The sequence below is a fragment of the Tupaia chinensis genome, unplaced genomic scaffold, assembly GCF_000334495.1.
Source record: "Tupaia chinensis unplaced genomic scaffold, TupChi_1.0 Scaffold000494_1, whole genome shotgun sequence".
NCBI classification, from domain to species: Eukaryota; Metazoa; Chordata; class Mammalia; order Scandentia; family Tupaiidae; genus Tupaia; species Tupaia belangeri.
In genome coordinates, this window is record NW_006160006.1 from 4,824,305 (window position 1) to 4,848,710 (window position 24,406).

Sequence of the window (24,406 nt, forward strand, 5' to 3'; positions counted from 1 at the left end):
AATTCTTTGAAATGAGTGTCCAAACAGACTTTGTGGAATAGCCATGTTTAGAACATGAGTCCAAAAACTTGAGCAGAAATCTTAATGTTTTGTATATACTTTGTTCAGTTTATTTATTTACTTCTTCCGTGAGTGAGAGATACAGGAGGAGAAAGAGAGAGGCATGGAGACGGCCCCTCCTGCAAGGTCTACATGCTGAGACCCGCCCCAGCCGAGGCTCGTGCTGGGTCATGGGCACACACATGCCTGGGGTGGTCAGGGAGGCCCCTGGATGCAAACCGGACCTTCTCATGTGCCTTGGTCCCACGGAGCTTTGTGTTTTACCACTGCACTGCTATGCAGTCCCCGCCTTCTTAATTCGATCTCCTAAATTGGTAAAGGTTTGTACCATTAACAAAACTGCTGAGAGAGCTGAACTTGAGTCCATTTAAGACCCAAAAGTATTGTTTTGTCAGTGTTTACAATGAAATTTAGTTTAAAAATATTAACTTCAATGTAAGTTTCAGGTATAATCCCTAAATTATTGTTATTTATCTCTCTCTCTCTCTCCTACACTTGCCAAGGGTATGTATAAAAGGCAGAGACACCCGAATCCCTGTCAGAGAGTTGAATCTTACGAATCAGAAGGCACACTGCTTTCTCTTAGATAATACATTTTCGATGAACATTTTTTCTACAACCTATTTTAAAAAGTATTCTAAAATATTAAACAACATTAGATGATTTTAAAAAGTATTCTAAAATATTAAACAACCATTCATAGATTTTAAAGTTAGGTATAAGTAAGCTTTCAGTAACGTAAAACATTGCTTGATAAAGTCAACATTTTAAATAATGGGTCAAAATATAACAGGCTTGAAATAATTTAACAAATGATGATACAAATGTTATCACTGCCCAAGTTAAAAAATCTTTCAGGGAACGCTGAGTTCAGTGGAACAAATATGCAGCTGTTCATTCTTTCAGAGTTATTGACTGGACTTTCCTGCTTGCCAGTTCTCTGTAGAAAATGAGGATCTAGCGACAGCCTGTGGGCTGGCGGTTAAGGTGGCTGGATCCCACATGGACATCCGCCCAGGGTGAGCTTCTGACTGGGAAGCTTGGGGAAAAATACACACACACACACCAGGTGCACATGTGTTCTCGGATTCAGAAAGGCCTGCATATAGCAGCCTGACCAAGGGCTGAGTCGTGGGCGCTCTATTTGAGGAATGGTCAGATGAGAAACCTGGAGTGTGTATCTGAAGTAAAACAGGAATTTGATGCAGCTTTTTGACTGTCTCCATCAGCAGTTACAGAAATAAACTCCCTTCCTCTCGGGCTTCTGCCTCTCCTTTCATTGACTGGGAGAGCAGCATCCAGACTTAGCTGGCTGGTAACAACAGCTAGGCTTATGTTGAACATGCCCATCATGTCTGCTCCACTAATTCTACAGTAGGACAGCTCTAAGGACTTGCAGAACTTCCCAGCATCCAGCTTTCGCTTTCTCGCTATGATATGCAGGGCATCCGTGCTGACTCGGCCATCTGTGATACTTGTCCAGGGCTGGTCTTTTTTCAGAAACATAAAGAGAGACAGAGAGGGAACCAGCAGTTAGCGTAATGGCTATGTCGCTGGACTCCCACGTAGTCGACCGCGGTTCGTGTCCCGGACCCGGTGGCTTAAAACTCACGCCGGGCGCGTGTGCGTGCGTGCCCAAGATCCCGAGAGGAGAATGGAGGAGAAGGGATTGAAAAAAAAAAAGAGAGAGACAGAGAGACAGAAAGCAAGAAATCACCCCCCAAGGGGGATGGCCACGCTGCAATCCCTTCTCCTCCATTCTCCTCTCGGGATCTTGGCATGCACGCACACGCGCCCGGCGTGAGTTTATGCCACCGGGTCCAGGACTCAAACTGTGGTTGACTACATGGGAGTCCAGTGACATAGCTATTACACCAACTGCTGGTCCCACAAAAATAAACAAAGTTTTAAAAATAAAACTATGTAAAACCATTCATTTTTCATGTGATATTTGTATAGATATTTTAAACTTAATATTCTGGGATTTATGTATACCAGTAACAAATAGTATTTTAATCAATTTTCAGGGAGGTTTTACATATTGAAAGCATCTAATTTCATTTCTCCCAGCTTTGCTCAGAGGTGGTTTTATTGAGTTGTTGTGAAAGTCATGCTCATTTTTGAATAGAAAAACACATCCGGACTTTCCCGACGATCTAATAGCACTAGTCCCTCCACGCCGTCGTGAAATTATATACAAACTTGTGGAGCAGAGCAAAAGGCTTTGGTTTTAACTTCTGCCCAAGACTTCTTCCCATTTGTTGTTTGGTCATAGTAGTTTCACTACTTAAAAAACAACCTGCTATGTAACATACTCAATGAAATAACTCTGAAATTTTTAAAGTTTTCATGAGAAGCTTTATTTTTTTAAAGAATTATTTAATTTTATTTATTCATTCATTTAGTTTAATTTGACCAGAGAGAGATACAGAGAGAAGGAGGGGGAGAGAGAGAGAGGAGGAAAGTGAGAGAGCAAGCCACCAGGTCAAGGACTCGAACTGTGGTCGGCCATGTGGGAGTGTCTAGCACCTTAACCACCACACCACCTGCTGACCTTGAGAAGCTTTATTAATACAAGCCATTTTGACATTAAGCCTGAGCAAGTCTGTACAATTCTTAAAAGTCTGCAGTGGTCAGCGGCTGTGGTCTTTCCTGACTAGTTCTTAGTCTGTCTGTGCCTGTGGCTGCCGTGTTCTTTGTCCCCCTGTCACGCTCTTTATGGTGACTAACACTGTGTTTTTGTTTTCATTTTTGTTAAGAGAGATTTTTGCTATAAGGTGCATCCCTTCTTCATTCTCCTTTCTGGGATCTTGGGCATACACACACACGTGCCCAGCATGAGTTTCAAGCCATTGGGTCTGGGACTCGAACTGTGGTCAGCTACATGGGAGTTCAGCGACGTAACCATTATGCCATCTGCCGGTTCCAACTTCCATTGTTTTCATGTACTCTCCTCCTACGGCTTCGTCTTATCCCTCTAGCCCATCCTTGAAATGCATATTGTCACTCCTCCATTAAGGGCTGTCACTTGGAAACTCAAATCTCTGAACTTGTATAACCCAGTATATTCAATGCAATGTTCCTTAACTATCAATTCTTTACTGTGAGTCAGATATAGGCTAATATTTGGAATCCATTCATGAAATTTCTCATGATACTTGACTTCACTGAGCTTATAGTGCAAGACACAGATATATGCTTACGTGTGTAATTACCTATAAAAATAAATGCTGTAATTTGGACCGAATTAAAGATTCAATAGAGTTTCTTGTTGGGATCCCCAGTTATGCTGCAGGGGTGGAATCAGGAATTTCTCCTAAGGAAAGTGACCTCTAAGAGGGAACACAAAGGTCTCAAAGCACAATCAGGCATTGAGCCTGGGTTCCTAGGGGTGGTGGTGCCGTTCCATTGGACATGGAATGTAAGAGGGGAGTCCAGGGAGCTCCATGAGCTCAGCCTGGGACTCGTGTGCTTGAGATGCCTGTGGGTAATTTGATTGGCATTGCTCAGGGAGTCATGAGTTCAAAACACTGAAGTGGGTCAGCCAAATTCGGAGGGCTGCAGGAGGGAGGAGAGTCACAGGCAGTATGTACAATGGGAAGAGAAGAGTCCTGATCTGTCCCCCGGGGAGATCTCAGGATGGCAGATGCAGAGGCATCAGGAAGGGAGGGAGGAGTGGATGGAGCAGAAAAGAAAAGGAAAGTGGAAGAAAAGGAGGAGCGAAACGGAAAATGATGAGGGTGTCAGATTAAAGCAGGCAGCTGCAGGTTGGAGCCAGATGAAGAATGTGCTTCAAGGCAGGAGTAGGCGGCAGTGCTAAGTGGCCTGCAGAGCTCAGGAGGGTTATTGAGAGGGGCCATTTGACCCTGGCTCAAGGAGCTTCTGAAGAGTATGTGGAGCAGACACTTTCAAGGGAGCAGTATGTGGAGAAGTAGATGGAAGAGGGGAAATTGAAGATAATAATTGGAGACTGTTTTCAAAAAGAAATCCTTCTTGTCTTGTTTGGCTCCCTTGCTGAACCCGAGGGACCGTGTGCTTCTCTAAACCAGGCTACTGCATAAAGCACCACACCGCAAGCTGGCCCAGGCCCGTGTTTTCCGATTGCCCCTACCTGAAATGCCCCTTTCTCTTCTGTGAAGTACCACTGTGTTTCCCTAAGTACACTTGTCTGAGTCCTTTCTCCCTCTCTGACACTGTTTCAAAGCAGCTGTAAAATACAGAGGTGTGGAGACCGTGTGGCCAGTGCAGTCAGGCCGCGATTGAGGCCGCTGTCCTTTGCCTGCTCTTCTGTGCTGGATAAGTTGAGGAACTTCCCTGCTTCCCTAAACCAAATCAGGAAGAAGGGTCAATCCAATGAGTCAGTGAGTTACAAAAGAAATACAGACTTAAAGGACCTTGCACTGTTTGACACGGTATTTTCTCATTTAAAGCTAGTGCAGTTCTGTGTGTCACCGTCCTCCAAGCGGAATTCCTTAGATCCTCATTTCATTAGAGATTTGGGACTGGTCTGAGTCTAGGGAAGGAGTAAGAGAACTTGACAAGCTCAGAGCAGCTCACCACCTTGAGGAAGCAATGGGCCCAGCCCCATAGGCAACGTCAGTAGTGCTGAACGGCAGTGCTGGAAGCCAGGTGACTGATTGTGGGTTCGGTTCTTTGGCCTGGTCCACTCAAAGCGTGCTGGGCCGGTGCCTGCTCGCCCAAGATCCTGACGAGCTGGAGGGCTGGGGGCAGGGGACTGTGGTGTGACCAGACCCAGTTGAAGAGGCTGATAATTTAAATTCATCCGACCAAGCAAAATGCCAACCATGAAAGAGTAGGCAGTTCACAGCCATTTCCAGGTCAGTAGTGCAGGGTAGCACGCATCCAATTAGACAGCACTCAGAGTTGCTGAGTCAGAACCAGAGAACACGGCAGGCCGTCCTTGGAAACCAGGGCCAGGTGTTTGACATCCTGAGCAGAGGCCATGGAAAGTGCTCACCAGGGCAGAGGGTGGGTCTTAAGGGCAGAATTTTAGTCCTAGGCTCACCAGGCTAGAGCCATTCTGGGCATATTCTTCCACGCTAGCATGAATTCCGCGGCGCTGTGGTAGCTCCGATGGGCCTCGCTCATGGCGCTCGACCAGACCTCTGCTTGAGTCTCTGTCTCAGCTCTCCTCTTTCAGGGTGGGCACCTGAGTCCTGTTCGTCAAACGGGTAATTAAGGAATGCTTGGAAAGAGCGGGTGAGGAAGAGGCTTGGTTCTTGTTCTGGGTACATGTGGGCATATGGGAATAAAATCCAGACCACTACGGGGTGCTGTCATTACTGTCCAGAAGGAAGCCCGTGCCTCTGGGTCAGAATGACAGGAATGTGTGTTAGCTTGGTACGGAGCGGAACAGAGGGACCTTACCTGCTCACCCACCCTGTGCTTATTTCAGGATAGAGAGTAAGCAGCTGTAGTCTGTGTGATTCCAGGAAAATGGAAAACTTGGAGAACGAGGAAGCCTATACGTTCGGAAGGCAGTGCTGTCTGTCTGCTGGAAGCCAAGAAGGCAGCGGGTGGGTAGCTGAGGACTTTGGGAGGAAGTAAAGTTCTGAACCTGAGCCAGAACCCCCCCACTTGCAGAAGTGGAGCGGTTTGGCTTCGCCTAAGTTTTGGGTGCTGTGGCAATAGGAGAGATGACAGCCACAGCCTCCCTGTTCAGTGTCCCTGGGAGCCCATACCCAAGAGGCAGCCTCCCGTCAGAGGTCCCCGTCCTGTGACTGCAGGATCTTGCACCAACCACTCACTTTTCAGCTGCAAAGCGGCAGGCACCACTTTTACTCATCATTGTTAAGTGGGCCCGTGGCTCCATCCTGCCACCACATAGCATGAGGCAAACACCTGTACGGGGAGAGTGTGGTGTGAGTAGCCATGATGCGTGTGAAGATGTGTCCTGAGAAACCCTGGACTGGCTCACAGGGCTGTGTTCAGGTTTCCTGGCTAGCAGTCATTACTCTCTTAAGTCCAAATGATTTCCGTATATTATCAAAAGCAAGCAAACAAACAAGCAGAAACAGAAGTAGACGTGCCAGGAGGGAGAAGTGAAGGGCAGTAATCTAAACGTCTTTGGGCCATTAGCACGTGTCACCCAGACTGTCTTAATGCCATCCTTGGGCTCCCAAACCCAGCCAGACGGTTAGGACCATTGGTTCTGGAAAGATCTTCTGAACAGGGCAGGCTGGACAGGAGCCGCAGGGATCAGAAGTAACGGCTCACTTCACCCAAGTCTGTTGTTACTTCTCTTTCTGTATCACTTTGTCCTCGAGAATCACTTTTCAAAGTTTATCTTATCTTTTCCATGAGCTCGCAAGGACGAGAGAGAGACAGCACCTTCAAGAGCGTTTTGTCTCTGTGATCTACCCCATTTCAGCCGACCTCAGATCATGAGTGCCTTGTTCCTGGTGTCCTCAGAGAGGTCTCCAGACTTGAACTGGGAACCTTCTGTTGGGATTGCTTCACAGAAGCATCACTTTTTACATCGTGCCACTGTCTAGCCCCGTGCCCAGGACTTACCAATTTTTACCTGTGTTTTAAAGAGTATTTTAGTAGTTTTATTTCTATTTTAATCACCCCACATTATGCTTGTGTTTATAGAGCAGTAAAGGTATGTATCCTCTAACACACGCTACGTACCGGTATTACACACAGAGAGAGGCTGCAGCTGAAGTTCCAGCTCCCTTCCAGTTCTTCACCTTTGTGTCTAGCCAGCAACGGTGATACTTCAGGCAAAACTTGCCTCTCTCTCTGGCCAAATATGCTGATTATTTTCACTTGGAATGTGCTATTTATTTCCTTACACATTTTATAGTCTTTCTGAACTCAAGACTTACAGCCGTATTCCCCGTGTCTTTTCACACCCTATTCTCAAAGACTTCCATGTAAAGTATGCTACCGTGTGTGCTTCTCTGGAAATCTGGGGTAACAGTCATTTTGTTTCTTCTATCGAAATTCAGAAATTTGTTTACTTATTAAAAAAGGAAGTCAGATATTGCTATCTTTAAATACTAAGGTAGAAGAGTATACTTCTCTATTAAGTTTTTGTTCTTAATGTTAGGCTTTCTTGTTAGATTCATGTGTGTCTATGCTGTCATGTAGGATTGACCCTTTTATATTTATAAAACATCCCCCTTGGGACCAGCAGTTAGTGTAATGGCTCTGTCGCTGGACTCCCACGTAGCCGTCCGCAGTTTAAGTCTTGGACCCGGTGGCTTAAACTCATGCTGGGCACATGTGTGTGCATGCCCAAGATCCTGAGAGGAGAATGGAGGAGAAGGGATCGAGGCGTGGCCATCCTCCCCCCCCCGGGGAATGATTTCTCGCTCTCTGTCTCTCTCTCTGTGTCTCTCTCTTTCTGGCAAGCACGTGCAAAAACCTTTCATAAAAACAAAACAAAAAAAGAAAGAAACATACCTCTTTATCTGTAGTAGCAATTTTATTTTTAAGTCTATTTTATTTGTCCTAGGATAGCCAGCTAACATAGCTCTCTTGTGATTCTCTTTCCATGGTGTATATTTTCCATCCATTTGTTTTCAGACTCTTTGTATCTTTGAAATTAATGTTTGTCCTGTTCACAGTAAAAGAAAACAAAAGAAAAAAGGAAAAAGTTTAGAACTTTAAATAAATTGCCGAAGGCAACGTATCTGAACAGTGACATCTTTGATTCTAAAAGATGATTAACATACATTTTGAAAATGTTGAAACCACCAATGTTACATTACAAAAGTTTTATTAGACCAATTCCCATGGCATCTTTGTTGTTAGGTATTTGCTCGATTATTTAAATCCAATAATAAACAATGAAGTTTTCATCATGCATCTCTTCATCAGCATGCATTTTCAGCCTTGTCGGGGAACACCTAACTCTGGAGTGGTGTGGACTACAATTCTCACATGCAGTACTAACATTGGCCAATAGATGCCCTAAGAGATCTCTTAAACACAGGAACGCTAAGAAAACTGTCTCTGAACATCAGCAAATTCTTGGGCTCTATTTTCATAGTTCAATTATACTTGTGAAGTGGAACCATATTTTTAGATTCTGAAGACTCGAAGACTACCAAATTTCAAAGACTCAAAAACTAATTATTAAAACAATAGCAGAAGGAAACAATAACTTACAAAATCAATTTTGGAAACTACGATACCATGAAGACAGCAATACATCTGATCCATCTAAATTGATTATTTCTAATATCCTAAAAGCAGCCAGAACCATTAGCTGTGACTGTGGTTCGTAAATATAACTCTAGCGTTAATTTAAGTAGAGAACTAAATCAAGTTTAGTTGTCAAGTATTTCTTGAATTGGCTGATACATTTGGGGTTTTCTGATTTCATTCTCATTTTGATTATTTTCTGTAACATACCTATTAGAAGAGTATGCAGGCCCATTAATGGATGGTATCTTAATTATAGTTCTCTACTTCTAGATGTTTTAACACTGAAGTATACTCATAGAAAATAGAGGTTATCCAAATATATTTGTTATATGAGGTGGGCAAAATAGAACTATAGTCTTTCCACCTTTAGTTTATAAAAAGTAACTTACAGGTGATGCTCTGTATGAGCCAAAGACTAAATTATTTGTTGATAGGCTTATGTCCTTTTCTAATGTCTTCCTCATGAAGCCATCTCAGATTATAAATACATGGCTATATAAAAACAATAAAAATATTTCTAAGAGAATTTTTTTTTTTTTTTTTTTTGGCGTGTGCTTGCTGGAGAGACAGAAAGCAAGAAATCACCCCCTAGGGGGGATGACCATGCCACAGTACTTTCTTTTCAATACTCCTCTTGGACACTTAGGCACATGAGTGAGTTTTAAAGTCTTTTTAAGCTAAATTCGTGCAAGTGTGAGTTTTAAGCCACCGGGTCCAAGACTCAAACCATGGTTGACTATGTGGGAATTCAGGAATGTAACCATTATGCCATTTGCTGGTCCCAAAACATTTAAAAATTCTTATTTAATTATATTTACTAAGAAAATATTCCTTTAATTGATCATTTCAATCTATAGTCCCTTTTTAGAGCTGCATATTTTGAAAACATCAATAAGCCTGCAGACACTGCATGGACATATTGACAGATGTGAGATCTTACTGAGAGCTTATTCTCATTGTCTACAGACTAGTACAGGAAAAGGAAACGAATCCAAGGTGACTCGCTCTCCAAGGGAGTCTTAGTGCACCTCTCAGGAAAGCACCAACTTGGAGTGAGATCTGGTACGCCCAGGGTCTTCCGGGCCAGTGGCTGCAGTTTCCTCTGCCTGCCATGGGCTGCCTACATGTGTGTTAAAAAAAAAGCAAATGATGTGACCACACCAAACACAAAGGAGAAAGCTAAGCTGGGGTGAAAGGTGGAGGCGCAGATCTGATAAGGAAAAGTGTAGATGTCAGCACTAGAGCGGTGAGCTTGAACCTGACCCTGAAAAATATGTCACCAGTGCTCACTTCCCACGCAGTGGGTAAGTAAATATCAGGTTTTATTTTCCCCTTCAGTTAGAAGATGAGACTTATAAAGTTATGGATTTATGTTTATCATTAAAAAAATAGTTTATGGGTCTTAGAGATTCAGTCTTCCATGGTACAAACCTTTGTGATCTCCAAGATCTCTGACGCTCTTTTAACTGGCATATTCCTTGGACTCAAAGTTTTGATTAAAACAAGAAATGTATTCCTTTAAGCAGCTAGATTTTCTATTAAATGTGGTAGGCTTTTAGCTTTCCAGTTAAGCAGTATTCCTTGAAACACACTACCCTTTTTTTAAAATTTATTTTTGGAGAAGTTTTCGCTATAGGGCGCGTGCGCTTGCCAGAAAGACAGAGACAGAGAGAGAGAAAGTGAGAAATCACCCCCCAGGGGGGATGGCCATGCCCCAATCCCTTCTCCTCCATTCTCCCCTCAGGATCTTGGACACGCACGCACATGTTCCTGGCGTGAGTTTAAGCCACGGGGTCCGGGACTTGAACCACAGTCGACTACGTGGGATTTCAGCGACATAGCCATTATGCCAACTGCTGGTCCCACTACCCTTTCTCTATTTAACACTAACTCACCAAAGATCAACACCAACCAACTTCTTGAAGCTACTGCTTTTATTCATACTATACATACTTGCCCAGGTCCTTGAAGAATCTGAAAGCCTATTACACAGCGGGAATTCAAGTTCACGTGAGTACTGTTCTGAGAGTTTGAGGGCTAGAAGAAAGACTCACATCCAACATTTTGTGGAATATTTCTGAGACCGTGAAACCTTATAAAACATTGGCAGATTCATGATTACGAACAATAAAAGGGGCCTCTTAGTGTCTCTTTCTGTGCATAATGGAAATAGTAAGGAAAGAACTTTCAGGATATTCATGAGTAAATTTAGCAATTTGTTACTTAAAACTATCACAATTCTTGCACTATGAGAGACAGTAGAGAAAACAATTTAAATAAAAATAAGAAAAAATCGAACAATCTTCATTTTGAACACATTGAGTTTTAGGAATTAATCTAAGATAAGCTCATGTAAAGTGTATAGTTCATTGCAAACACATCTCCGATCACGTCCATGCAGGTGACAGGGCAGCAGTGTTTTCAGCCCATAGCTTTACATGTTAGTAGTAAGTTTCTGATGCTTTCAATTCTTATATCCTACATTTTATGTTCGTATTTTAAAGAAAATGTATTTGAAAATCTTTGGCACATCTTGACCAGACACACACACACACACACACACACACACACAAATGTGGGTGAGTCACTTGACCCAGAGTTAGCGAAGAAATTTAGGTATGAGGCTCTCTCAGTGGCCTGGTAGTTATGACAGCCAGATGCCACACGGCCAACTCTGGGGTTTGAGTCCCAGACTTGGCATTTGAGAAACATGCCGGGCCTATGTGTGTTAGTGCCCCAAATTCCAACAGAGTGGAGAAAAGGGAAAGGGGTTGGGGTATGACCACGCCCCATATGGGGGACTGCTGTCTCTCCTTCTCTGTTTCTCTTCGGCAAATGCACATGCCCACTAGGAAAAATAAATAAATAAATACAAAATATTCTGGGTATAAATGCTTTGTATCGACATTCTACTAAATAATGCAATACCATATCTAAGTATCCTACAGCACAACAGATATGTAACTAATAAATGTTTAAAACAGAATATTAAAATAAAACACATAGAAGGGGAAAAGTCCTGGTCAAATGGCTAAGGGAACAGGAGGGAGAACAGAGAAAGGGAATGGAGTACCTTCAGTCAGGGAAGGCACACAGAGAGGAGAGAGAGAAAGAAAATGCATTTTCAGGCGCCGTCTCTGCAGCGATGCTGTATACTGTGTATAATTAATATCTGGAATTGCTATAGCAAAGCTGAAAAGGGGGCTAGCCTAGTGGTGTGGTAGCTAAGGCAGCTGGATCCTACATGGCCACTGTTGTGGTTCAAGTCCCAGACCAGGCAGCTCGGGAGGGAGAAGGGGTTGTGGTGTGGTCATCTCCCCTGGGGGGTAGTGGAGTGGGGGAGAAATGCTCTTTCACTTTGTCTGTCTGTCTGTCTGCCTGCCTGTGTTTCTCTCCAGTGAACACATATGACCTATAGTTAAAACAAAACAAAATGACAACGCACACTAAAAAGCAGAATAACTTTCAGCCATTCCCATCCTCTCTTAAGAACTGATTGTTAAATGTAACATCTACCCATCGAAGCATCGTGTCCACGTTCATTACACGGAGGGCGCGGATTCCTGTGGAGGCTCACACTGAAGGGGACCGGGTTTCTAGCCTCAGCGTGTTTGTGCTTATGTTGCAATTATGTACTCTCTAATTTAAAAAGATGTGGTTATTTATGGCTCTGAGTTTTTTTCTCGGCTGTGCCTTACTTTGATTCCCAAAAAGTACGAGCGAAAATTACCTGGTGAAAAGTAGTACATCTTTGCTTTTCATAATAAGCATGTTCTTAATTCACAGTAAATCTTCTTACAACTGATTCAAAAAAAAATAGCAAAGTGTACACTGTGATTATCTTTAGAGTAGTTCTACATTTACTATACTATGAATACATTAAAATAATTATAATTTTAAAAGAGCTTGTAAAATTGGAAAACAACACAGAAGTCCAAAAATACATATACTCACAAGACAACAACACAATGAGCTTCAGAATTTTTGTGTATTATAATACATTCTAATACGTTCATGTAAAGTGTCTAAACTAATGCCGTAAGTAGATATGGGCCGTCCAGCTTTAGAGCGTATGAATTAATATTTTAGTCATCTTTCCAATGGCACATTGTAGCTAAAACACCCTGTTACTACTTCCGGCCTGCTTCCCATTGTACTGTTGCCTTAGAATTGACCCCAGCTATCCTGTGCGACCGTGGGTGAGACTATCGGGATACTGCTTAGAGAATGAGCAACTACTTTAACAGCTCCGTTCTGCCTTTTCCTGGGGGAAATTCAGCCTGGGGGCTTAAATTTATTTTATGTTTAATGTGTATTAATTCATTTCTTCCATCAATGAGGGTGGGGGCCACATCCCCAACCAGGTCTTGACACTGTGACCCAGCCCGGCCCAGGCCCCCTGGGTCATGGAAAGCCTGTTGGCACACCCTGGCCATGTTCAGGGAAGTCTCCGAGAGCGAACCTTCCTGCTAGGGTCAGCCCAGAGGAGCGCTTTACCGTCCAGCCCCGTAAGGCGACTTTCAACCTCTCTTAGCCTCAGAGCTGGTGCTTGTCACTCCTCCCCAGGCCACCCCACCTCGTGACCCCAGGTGCCTTTTTCACAGCCTTAGCACTGCAGTTAGATACCAATTTGGCCTACTGAAGGGGAACATTCTCTTTCAGTTTTAAAGAATCACTACATTTTATTTATTATTATTATTATGCAGCTTGACCAGACAGAAAGCACGGCGCCAGGTCCACTAACTGCTGGTTCCCCCCTCCCCAAGGTGCCTTTTTCACAGCCTTAGCACTGCAGTTAGATACCAATTTGACCTACTGAAGGGGAACATTCTCTTTCATTTTTAAAGAATCATTACATTTTATTTATTATTATTATTATGCAGCTTGACCAGACAGAAAGCACGGCGCCAGGTCCACGGCGTGGGATTCCAGCGCCCCGACCACCACGCCAGCTGCTGGCCCCAAGGAGAATGTTCTTAAGGTTTCAAACTCTACAGTAACACAGAATTTTGATTTCGCACATAGAAATTGCCGAAGTTTTTGACTTCTAATGTAGCCTAGTAGAATAACAGATACGTAGGAACCCTGGAGACACTTGGCCGCACCCCAGTTCCACAGCTGGTCCGTGGGGGAGGGTGTACGCACCTTGCCCTCCTGGTGCTTCCATTAGGACATGGTGAGCCCCAGAGCCCCAAGGAGCCTGAGGTCCTCTCAGTGCTGCGAGCTTCTCTGTGCAGGTTTGCCAAAACAGCACTCTTCCATCGATTCCCCCTCTCAGATCTGGGTTCGTTTTCCAACTTCATTGCCTCAAGTCTGCGAATATGTGACTGCTTTGATCGTGCTCACAGCCCGAAACAATATGATCACTAGAGTGAACTGAAAAGTGGTGTCCACTCAACAAATGACACAGGTGTTGGTGCCGTTTTATAAGAATACCTCCATGTGGGGCCAGCAGGTGGCATAATGGTTACATCACTGGACTCTCAAGTAGTTGACTGTGGTTCCAATACCAGACCTGGCAGCTTAAAACTCACACCGGGCGTGCGTTTGTGGGTGCCCATAATCCTGAGAGGAGAATGGAGGAGAATGGATTATCACATGGCCATTCCCCTGGGGGTTGATTTCTTGCTTTCTGTCTTTCTGTCTCTCTGATGAGTGCACATGCCCTATAGCAATTTTTTTTAAAAATTAAACTTAAAAAAAAATTAAGAGAATCTCTCTCTCTCACACACATGAAAAGAATGCCCCGTGTGCTCTACGCATGTCTTCAGGGAGTCCTCGACTCTTCTGACAGGCCATGCTGGCAGGTGGCAGGCCACCCTCTGCCATGTTCCCAGAGAAGCCCCTCTCCTGTGCCAGCCAGAGCGGCCTGCGTACAGGGGCTCCTTGTACTAATCGCACGATGCCCCCATGCCCCCCGGTGTCACCTGCCATGGCCTACCATGGCGCTCAGGACCATTATTAGAATCGCTCTGGGGACGGAAGCCCTCCTCTTACGTCAGAGTGTGGGTGTGTGTGATGAGTGGGCGGGGCAGAAAGTCAGGGCGCTTGTAGTTTATATATTAACATAAAAGCGGTCGCTGTCAGAGGAGAATAGCCGCTTACCCAGAAGGCAAGAAATATGGCCTAGCTGTGTTGGAGGGATATTTCCAGGAAATTATATACTTGGGAAATAAATGAACAAATTCTGGAATAAAGCTGCAAAATATAAATCAATTAATTAATCAAATAGATAACGTTTCTGTGTGTGCAAAGCAGATAAAATAAGCATACCTTGAGAATAAAAACACATCTTTTTCCTCCCCTTAATTTTATCTTTCATAAGTAACTGAAGCAGAAACGTAGATATAGTTGCCCACAAAGTAGGTAATACTTTCTCAAATAATTTCTTACACAGCGTAGAAAAAAAATCTAATTTGTTCATCATTTTTTCAAATGGGGAACTACACAGGTATGTTTGTTGGGTTTGAGTCCTTGAAAACCTAGACACAGGTTCAGTGTTAAACCAGAAACCTGGAACATGCGGTCCTTCCCAGCAGTCTGCATCCTCCTGGAGAAGGATGTGTTCGATGTTAGGAAACAATTCGAATGAACAGCACTTTTTAATGAAGTGGAAAACACTTCATTTAGTTATGAAAATGTAGGCTTAGTTTTCTATGCCCATTGCTTTGCGCGTAAGTGATGTGAGCGGAGGAGGGAAGCTGGATGGCCTCTGAATAATGACCCTTCCACATGATTGATGGTTTCGGTTCACCGAAAGTGTTTGTTTACAAGTTTAAGCCTTCTGCCGAACCTGGCGTGGCAGTCCCCCTTTTTCTGGCTGTCAAAGCCCTCAGAGCTTCACAGGACAGAAACATCACCAATTCTGAGAGAGGACTGCTAAGGGCTCTGAAAGCTCCCAGCACTCTCCATCTTTCATAGAACAATTGACATATTAGACATAATAAATATTGCATAACCTTCAGGATTTTGGCAGTGAAAGTTGAAGCTGAGAACTTCCATATTTTTCATTATTAAATGATGCTTTTTAACCCTGGCCTCTCCAGCTCCAGAGAGCTTGAGAAAAACATTTAAATCCTGAGGATGACGAGGGACGGTCCTGCAGGGTTTAGAGCAATGACTCTGAAGTCGGATATATCCCATGCAACCTCCTACACATTTTTTAAGAGTCTGTGGACGAGCGATGATACGCGCGGCCAGATTTCACATTTGCTGTCGGTGCAGACAAGTTTCTGCCGCGGAGACTCCCTCCAGCAGCTCGGAAAACGAGCAGCAGGGAGCAGGCACGGCCCCAGTAACCAGGCGGCAGGCAGGGGGAGCAAAGTTGGCCCGCAGGATCAGAAGCACCGGGGATTCGTAGGAGTGGGTGCAAGGCCCCGAGGGCCGCTGCGCCCCACCGCACGCACGGCCGAGGTCGGCGCCCTCCCCGGCAGAGCCCGCGAGCTCCGAGCTGCAGGTGCCCGGGACCCACGCTGAGCCCAGCCCGGGCCAGGTCGCCCTGGCGGTCGCAGCTGACCCCAGCCAAGCCGGTCCCGGGGGCGGCCCCTAACCGCCCAGAGTTGATATGCAAAGTAGTTACGTCAGACGGTGGGCGGAGTCTCGAGGTGAGTGGCAGCTGCTGCTGCCTGGGGAGGAGGCGGCGGGGAACGTGCAAAAAAAAGGAGACCAGCCGGAGGTGAGTGCAGCCGCCGCTGTCCACGGTGCTGCCGGTGCTGGACCCGGCCGCGCGCCGCCCGAGGGCTCCAGCACCTGCAGGCAACGCCCTCTCGCACCCTGCGTGCCCCGTGGGACCCGCTTCCCCAGCAGGACGCAGATCAACTCGACAAAGGAGTGTGGCTTCGCTTCGGACGTGGAGAGTCCTCCGTGCCACCTGGGCGCCCGTTCAGGCGTGACTTTGGAGATTGCTACAGTTTCAGACCAAACTATTTTGATTTTCCCCCGTTAAGACGTTCTTTTCAGTATATATATTTTTTTCAATTGTGATTTATATATCCACGGCATTTAGGAATATTTCCGGGGGACTTTTGTGACTGTTAACATAAGGTAAGAAAAAGAATATTGTTATCAAGCGATTGCACGTGGGGGAGAAATGCAGACTGCCGTTCAAAAATTTCAAAACCAAGTTATGCTTTTTTAAATATATTATTTGAAACAGGAGTTTTGGCAATGATTGAAAAATATTTAACTAAATGCTATTACCGTTATTATTTCAAGAGTATCTGTTGCTGATTATGCCCTGAATTCTTGAGGGGAAGTTGAAAGCTTTGCCTTTAGTGAAGTTCATGTCATCGTGTTGCTCTTGCTGAATACATAGAAATATAGAGAGCAACATTTCCAGCATGGCTCAAAGGACAGACACCATTCCAGGCAAGCCCCCAAATCCGCTACCGAAAAACAGCAAATAAATCAGCCAACAAGTTGTTTAAAAACACACATCATCTTTTAAAAATATATTCGAATAGACTTAACCTCTAGCTACTGGGTGTGCTCCCTCTGTCTGAAGCTCAGACTGCCAAGTGCAGAGCTCTGGTTTCAGAGGGGAGGAGGTGAGGACAGGAACCTTCATACCCTGCTGGGTTCCTTAGACGTGTTGTTATGCAGTAGAGCCAAATAAAACTTGTGAAACTCATCTCTGAGAATTCCACACCCCAAGGTCATGTCTGTTGCCGAGCTGGGGGCCGTTGGTTCTGCTGTAAACTAGCAAGTGTCACCCCCTTCCCACCCCCTGAGGTTAGAGGAGGATGTATGGGGCTCGGATCTAATAATACAGGATTAGCCTGTATGACAGTGGCGGCTGCTGTTGGTGATTGAATGGAACTGGGAAGCGTAGGCTGAGAAGAACGTCTCGCTATTTCAGCAATGTTTAACCTCTTGCATGCTTGACAGAGAGCTTTTCTCTACTTAGGAGATTTTCTTCAGAAGCTATGTGTTCCTTTTGTCGGTTGGCAGTGAGTTCTGTGTGTATATGGAGGTAGCATTCGGGATGGAAAACCACTGAGCACCTCTTCTCCCGGGGCGCGATTGTGAAATGATGGAACTTACCAGTGCTCCTGCGTTATTGCTATTCACGACTGCATTTGACAGGCCCGAGGGTTGGTCTGATAAATAGAGTCATGATCTTTCATTTGGTGACATTCGATTGGGTATAAATGATGGCTTGAAAAATATGGGGGTGGGGGTGTTACCCTCCAGAGAGAGTGTCCATGTCACAGCTAGATAGTCTAAATTTTTAAAAATAGGTAGAATGAAAAGCTGTTTCATACATAATACTGTTCAACTAGTTCAGCTGACTAGGACTATGTTTTGAGCAAATAAGAGTTTAAATATTTGTATGTTTTTAAATCTTGTAAAACATACCTCTATTCTAGTTGCATTAGAGTTATTGAAATGAACTTTAGCTTTAGAGTTTATGATTTAAAATAATTCCTCTCAGTAGATTTTTCATTTTATTTACAGATCAGCCCTACACAAGAGAGTGTTAAAAGAAATGGATATTGTTTCAAATGCCAGGGGTCAAATGTAAACCTCCTGAAGTTGTTCTCATATTTGACTCCACACAGATGTTCTTGGTAGGATTCATATCAGTGGTGTGATCTTATGTTAAACATTTGTACACATTTGGAAAGATTAAGCAGAGAGGCAAAAAGGTACATGCAACACTAAGCCAGGAAGTTTATACTGCACAAAGTCTTCTAAGTGTATATAGAATTATTCTCTACTACATTTTCAATTTTTTTTTCAAATGATCTGTATTGGTGTCTGTGTATTCAAACTGAAATTTTGAACATAGTTATGCTTTCTTTTAATTTCAGTTCTCTTACTATCTTGAAATATGAATGCGTATTATAATTTTATAACTTAGCTGAAAAGCAGTAACATATATAAGCATTATATTCCCTCATATATTTGAGTATCTCATTGACTTTTTTTTTAAGAGGTTTTTTGCTATAGGGCACGTGTGCTTGCCAGAAAGACAGAGAGGGACAGACAGACAGAAAGCAAGAAATCACCCCCCAGGGAAGATGGCCATGCCGCAATCCCTTCTCCTCCATTCTCCTCTTGGGATCTTGGGCACACATGCATATGTGCCCGATGTGAGTTTAAGCCACCAGGTCTGGGACTCGAACCATGGTAGACTACAGGGGAGTCCAGCGACAGCATTATGCCAACTGCTGGTCCCGAGTATCTCATTGACTTCCGTTTGCACCAAGTTTTCCAAGATGTGTGTTGTTCAAGGTATGAACAGTTACCTTGAGCCATCAATATAGAGAATTCTTTCAGATGAAATTTAGTTTTGTCACAATGAGATGATTAAGCATTAAAATTAAAATGTGTGACTGGCAGCAATAAAACCAGGGGTTGACTCAGTAAGTTTGTAAATTTTAAATATTAGAAGCATTTTTCCTTATTTTTCTGTACTTTAAGCTCTTATAGTTTAGATACAAAGTAAATTAAAATAAAATTCTTCTAATAAGCCTAAATGTAGCATATAGGGGACATTGTGGATAGTGAATGAGACTCCCACTGTCAACTAATAAAACTGCCAACTTTGAAGACACTTGTGAGAGATAGTCAAGTGGGGTGGACCTTTATTCATCCCTGACTCTACAAAGAACTGACAATGTTTTGGGGTTACAACACATTCATGTGAGACTCAAAGAAATATTCAACAACAGGATACAAGATAGTTCTTTGCAACTTTCGTGCATTTAATTACAGACTCTACAAGGCTATGGAGCAGTATTTGCTGCAAGATGATGAACTTTGACAAAGGGTATAGGAAATTATTGTGGTAATTTAATGATGTGTCACATGACATGCTCAAGTTATCTTTCTTCATAGTTTCCCATTTCTTAAAGTACATTGATCAAGCCAAAAATTAAAGCAAAAGTAAAATTGCTAGATTTTTTTTTCCTCTTCCAAATAAGATGATTTTTTTTTTTTTTTGAGATTTTTGCTATAGGGCATGTGCGCTTTGACAGAGAGACCGAGAGAGACAGAAAGTGAGAAATCATCCCCCAGGAGGGATGGCCACAATGCAACCCCTTTTTTTCCATTCTCTTCTCAGGATTTTGGGCATGCATGCATATGTACCCAGCATGAGTTTCAAGCTAGAGGATCCGGAGCATGAACCATGGATGACTACATGGTAGTCGAGCGATGTAACCATTACGCCATCTGCTGGACTCCAAACCAGATGAATTTTTATATGTTTTGTGTGATTTAAGCTAAGGGCAAATCAGTTTGGGTTTTCTGGTACAAAGACTATACATTACTTTAAAAATACATTTCTACTTTCTAACTTTAGCAATAGAGAAATATGGCACATAAAGACTAAACCTGAAATCAGCTAAGAACTTTGAAAAGCATTTTAAAAATAACTTTGAAAGTGATATATAAGAGATTATGTAATAGTCTATTGAGAATCTTCTTTGAGTAATGGCCATTTTTAGTGATGTTTATGGATCATTTATCAATAAGACATATAGACCTTGAATGTTCCTACTAGTCTATCATATTTGCTCAGAAGCACTCTACTAACTCTAGTATTTTTCCTGTGAACTAATAGTGTAGAACAAATACTTCCTGTTGTGGACATTGCTGTCACAGCCAAGTGACCAATTATCCTCTACGAACACTTAATCACCTTCTGCTTCCACACCTCCAGTGTCCATTGGGTATAACCCACTTATGGTGATCTGCAGGCTCTCTTGTAGAAATACCCAATTTTCCCAATTAAACTGGTAACTACACAACAGAACAATTGGTCCCTTTGTGTTTTAAGTCACCTTGGTATTGAGAATATTATTATAATGAGTGAGATCGTGTTTTGATAAAGTTCCAGTGAGTCCTAATATGGGTTTTCTGAGAGAGGGAGAATTAGGTAATTGTGGAAGTGCGTGACAGAATGCATGCGCATGCTAGGTGGCTTGTGCTCGGCAGTACATATACAATGGGGACAGTCTGGAACATGCATGCTCTAGATATGCTACTCAATACAAAAGTAATTTACTTAATTTTTGTGGCCCATGTATCTTCTAGCGTTTGTTTTTTTTTTTATGAGTTAGTAAGCTGGAGTATAGTCCAGTCTTTTGGCATAAAAATGCTGTTCAGGATCTCTTGTGCGGATGGGCAAGGGAAGAAGGGATTAGAAGTGAAAATTTGCCAGGAATAAGTAACAACACGGGTGTGTGCACCAGGAACAGTGCAGAGTGCTGCGTTAGTTCTGTGCAAACATGTGTTCTGATGAAGGAGTTGAACGTAACAGACATCCATCGGTTTCCTTCCTACACGTCTTGGGGTAATAAGCCACGTTCTTCGAAGAAACAGCCTGGATATCTCTGCACATAAAGGATTTTTATTCCTTGTGTATCAATGTTTTCATGCATAGATGCGATGAAATGTAGGAAGAAGAGAAGCTTAACTCTCAAGTTTCTTGCTTTATAACCAAGTAATTAATATTAATTTAATGTGGCTTTTGGTATCAAATTATGTAAATCTCTAAAGCAAAGTGGTTGCTCAGTGAGCTCATTTGCATGTCAATACAGAGCACATTCTTCCAACTCATAGCTGGTTGCTAGCACTGCTAGCAGTTTTTAAGCAGGACCCCAAAGATTTAGAAGTACTTTTCCAATGAGTTTCACTTAAATATACCCACTGTGACTGACATAAGGAAAACTTACTTGAGTGGTTTACCTCCTCTGGGAGACTAGCACCAAGGTAGCAATTAAAACATGCACACAGAAGCCATTAAACATACACACCTGAACTGTGCTCCCCAGAGACAATGATGAAATGGAAACAATTTACCTTTCATGGTTGGACCACTTCCACAAAACACGTTTGATGGTGTTTCAATAACCATCAAGGATTTATATATTTTTAAAATTTCTAAAATCCTGAAAGCAAAGGACCTGGTTCTTGTGAAGAGTCAAGTGTCTACCTGTCCTCGGTGGTTCTGTGTCTCCCTCCATTTATTTTTTCGAAGAACCCCAGTGTAGCCAGTTACACTGTGCACATCTTAGTACCTCTGGTTAGGTCACCCACTCAACTGGGTGTGTCTTTCAAAACTGGGCCTTAAAAAACATGACACTATCTACTAAACATGAAAGTTTCATTATTTCCCCAAGACTTTTCCTTAGTAATTCTGTTATATTGGGTTATTTTATAACATGTGTTCTTCTGTACACATGCTTCACAATGCTTGATACCAGAAGTCTTCAGGAGTTTTGTCTCTGTATTTAGTGCTGTAAGGATGCTGTGTCAGCCAACGTGCTGGTCTACTCAAAATATTATCTGCAGTGCATGTTGCCTTGTGCACTCAAATAGAATAAGGGTGGGTAGACAGAGTGGCCCATGTTTTCTAAGGGTATAACCTATTCTGGTTACTTACTTATTTATTCCTAGAGAGTCCTACTGATCACCAAATCCAAATTCACATACATGGTACACTTCTGCCCAGCACCGTGTTTACGTGTAAACTTTCGGACTAGTCAGCTGCTAATATTTTGACTAGTCCATGAGATCAAATGAAATATTCAAAATGAAATTTCTAGCTTTGACACACCACGGCAAGGTAGGTCTGATAAATACTCTGAAAAGTATTTATTCTATTCTCCAGTGCTGCTGAAGGTAGAGAAGGAGTGTTTCCTAGCTGTTGCTCTGTTTTTCCACAGCCTTGAGGCTGAGGCTGACGGGGAGGGGAGGACTACTGGTGGCAGCTCCCAGGGGGGGTCGCAGAGTTGCATCAGATCCCCGCCAAGTCCCTGTTGTATACGTTTTTGGTTGTCCTTGTTAAGTAGATCTCAAAGGAGTTAGGAAGGTTTGATTTGGTGGAGAAAGTTTGACTTGGAAGTGGAAAGCTTATGCGGCCTTTGGTCTACTCTCTCACCTCATGGACAGCAGCACGAGTCTCACTTTGAACCTGAGAGTTCTTGCAAACTGTGTGTGCACTGCCCCCTCTGGCTCGCTGTTTCTGGTGTACTCTGGAGACCTGCAGCAATTCCATTCCCTCCACCAGCTGTAATTGTCATCCCTTCACAGATACCCATGCCCCCAGCCTCTTGCTCTGACCCAGACTTGCACTCTGTTAATGTAGATATTTACCAAGTTCCACTGGGTATTTTAACTCTGCTTCACGGTGACAGCACACACTCCATGAACACCTCATCCTTCCTAGACAGTACCCAACCCCAACGCGTCCTAAGATTTTGACATCTCTTCCTTTGTTTTGTTTGTTTGGAATTGCCCGAGGGCACGTGCATATCCAGAGAGAAGGAAATGTCGCCCACCAGGGCATGGTCATCCTGCAGACCCTTTCCCTCCCCTGTCATATCCCATCAGGATTTCGTACATCACACCCGTGCCCGGCATGTTTTCAATCCACCAGAGTTGGGACTTAAGCTGTGGGATCCAGCCCAGGGCTTTACTGCTGCTCTGTGGGGCTGTCTGACATCTTGACATCTTATCTTTCATCCATTCTTTGTTTTCTGGGTTTTTTTTTTTTTTTTTCCCCTCTTATCTCTTTTACCTGGACCCTAATTGGCCAGTCTCCATTGGAATTATTTGGGCATTTTTTACCTTGCCCTTCCCCATTAATATCCCTTCCCGCAGTGCTAATAGTTAATGGTAGGGGCCAGCAGGTGGCATGATGGTTAAGGATACTGGGCTTACACATGACTGATCACGGTTCAAGTCCCAGGTCTGGCAGCTTGCTTTCTCACTTTCCCTCACTCTCTCTCTCTTGCTGACTCTGTCCCTCTCTGGTCAAAATAAAATAAATTAAATAAATAAAGTTAAATAGAATAATTCTTTAATGGTATTGCAGCAGCTAAGGTGTCTGACTCATGGTGGACCATACATGATCTCAGCATTTGTAATGAGACTTGGTGTTATGTGCACCGCACCTTACGATGCCAACATAGAGACCAAAGCTTAAAGAGTGAGGCTGCCCACAGAGCTGGGACTCGGACCAAGTTCAGTCTGGAAGCAGCTGGGTGATCAGATCATTGTCATTACGCTCTGTGACACGATTTCATGCCTCTTCTGCATTCCTCTTGATTAAGCTCTCAGATGCCACTTGTTCAGCAATCATTGAATTGAAATTCTAAGTCTGCTTTTAAGATCTTCAGACTGGGTCTAAACCCTGCAAATCATCAATCTGATTTCCACCTGTCTCCTGTGCAAGGTAGGTGTGTAAAGCAGAGGTGAGTCAGTGCGTGAAGCATGGCGCCTGCCTCTGTAAGTGCAGGACCCTGTCTGGACTGTGGAACTTTGCAGAATCCCAGTTTAGACCCCACTGCTCTGCATGCAGTTGTGTTTTCTTGCAGTGTGGAGCTCATGTGCTTTGCAGCATCTCTGTAGTTTTTGTTGCAATAAATGTTGTATTAGTGTCACCCTAGAGTTCATCAAGATGTTTATTTTTAAAAATATACTCATTCATTTTCTATTGTTACATAGAAACTGCAACACATCCAGTGGCTGGTCTGTTCTTGTCTCTCAGTCTCTGAGAACCTGGGGTGTGCATGCAGGCGAGGTGCTCCCCTGCTCAGCCTCTCATAAGCAAGCCCCCAGCCAGGGCGAGGTCCTTACTCCAGGCTCAGAGTCCTCTTCCTTCAGAATCACCTGGCTGCTGACATTGCTCATGACTCTGCAGTTTAGAACTCGCAGGCGCTCTTCTCTGTAAGGCCAGCAGAAGAATGCTCCTGATTTCTTCAGATCCTAACTCCCAGACCTGCTTTAAAAGGGCCCTCCTCACTGGGTCTGGCCCAGCTAGAGTTACTTCCTTTTGGAAATACACAAGTCAACTGATTTGAGACCTTACGTAGGTCTTTAAAATCCCTTCCTGCTTGTCACATAATGCAGCATAATCACAAGAGTGATATCGTGACCTCTTTGTGACGTGTTGATCAAGAACGAGTCAAATGTCCTGCATACACTCGAGGTGAGGTGGTTACCCAAAGTACGAGTTACTGGGGTTCACATTCGAATTCTGCCTCCCATCCTTTGCTAGAGTTTCAGGGAGACCCTCGAGTTAATCTTCATTGTTGTGATGCACCTGGTCTTTTTTGTCTGCCCTGTTTATGACATGAGCCATTTTGGACTTTGAGATGTACCTAAGGTTGTTCTTCCCATTATTTTTTTTAAAGAGAGATTTTTGCCATAGTAC

At 43.5% G+C, this 24,406-nt stretch overlaps 1 protein-coding gene and 1 non-coding gene across 2 annotated transcripts in view; both read left to right on the forward strand.

Moving 5' to 3' along the window:
* Window positions 1–9,227: 9,227 nt before the first annotated feature.
* On the forward strand, window positions 9,228–9,366 carry LOC114009241 (small nucleolar RNA SNORA67). Its single transcript, XR_003550690.1, has one exon. It is a non-coding gene; the product is annotated as a small nucleolar RNA SNORA67 (small nucleolar RNA).
* A 6,546-nt stretch (window positions 9,367–15,912) lies between these two features.
* The window catches only part of FSTL5 (follistatin like 5), a 570,868-nt gene continuing 562,374 nt past the window's right edge, over window positions 15,913–24,406 (forward strand). The window contains exon 1 of the mRNA XM_006156498.2: window positions 15,913–16,281. The gene's annotated coding sequence lies outside the window, so the exon portion shown is untranslated. The remainder of the gene's footprint in view (window positions 16,282–24,406) is intronic.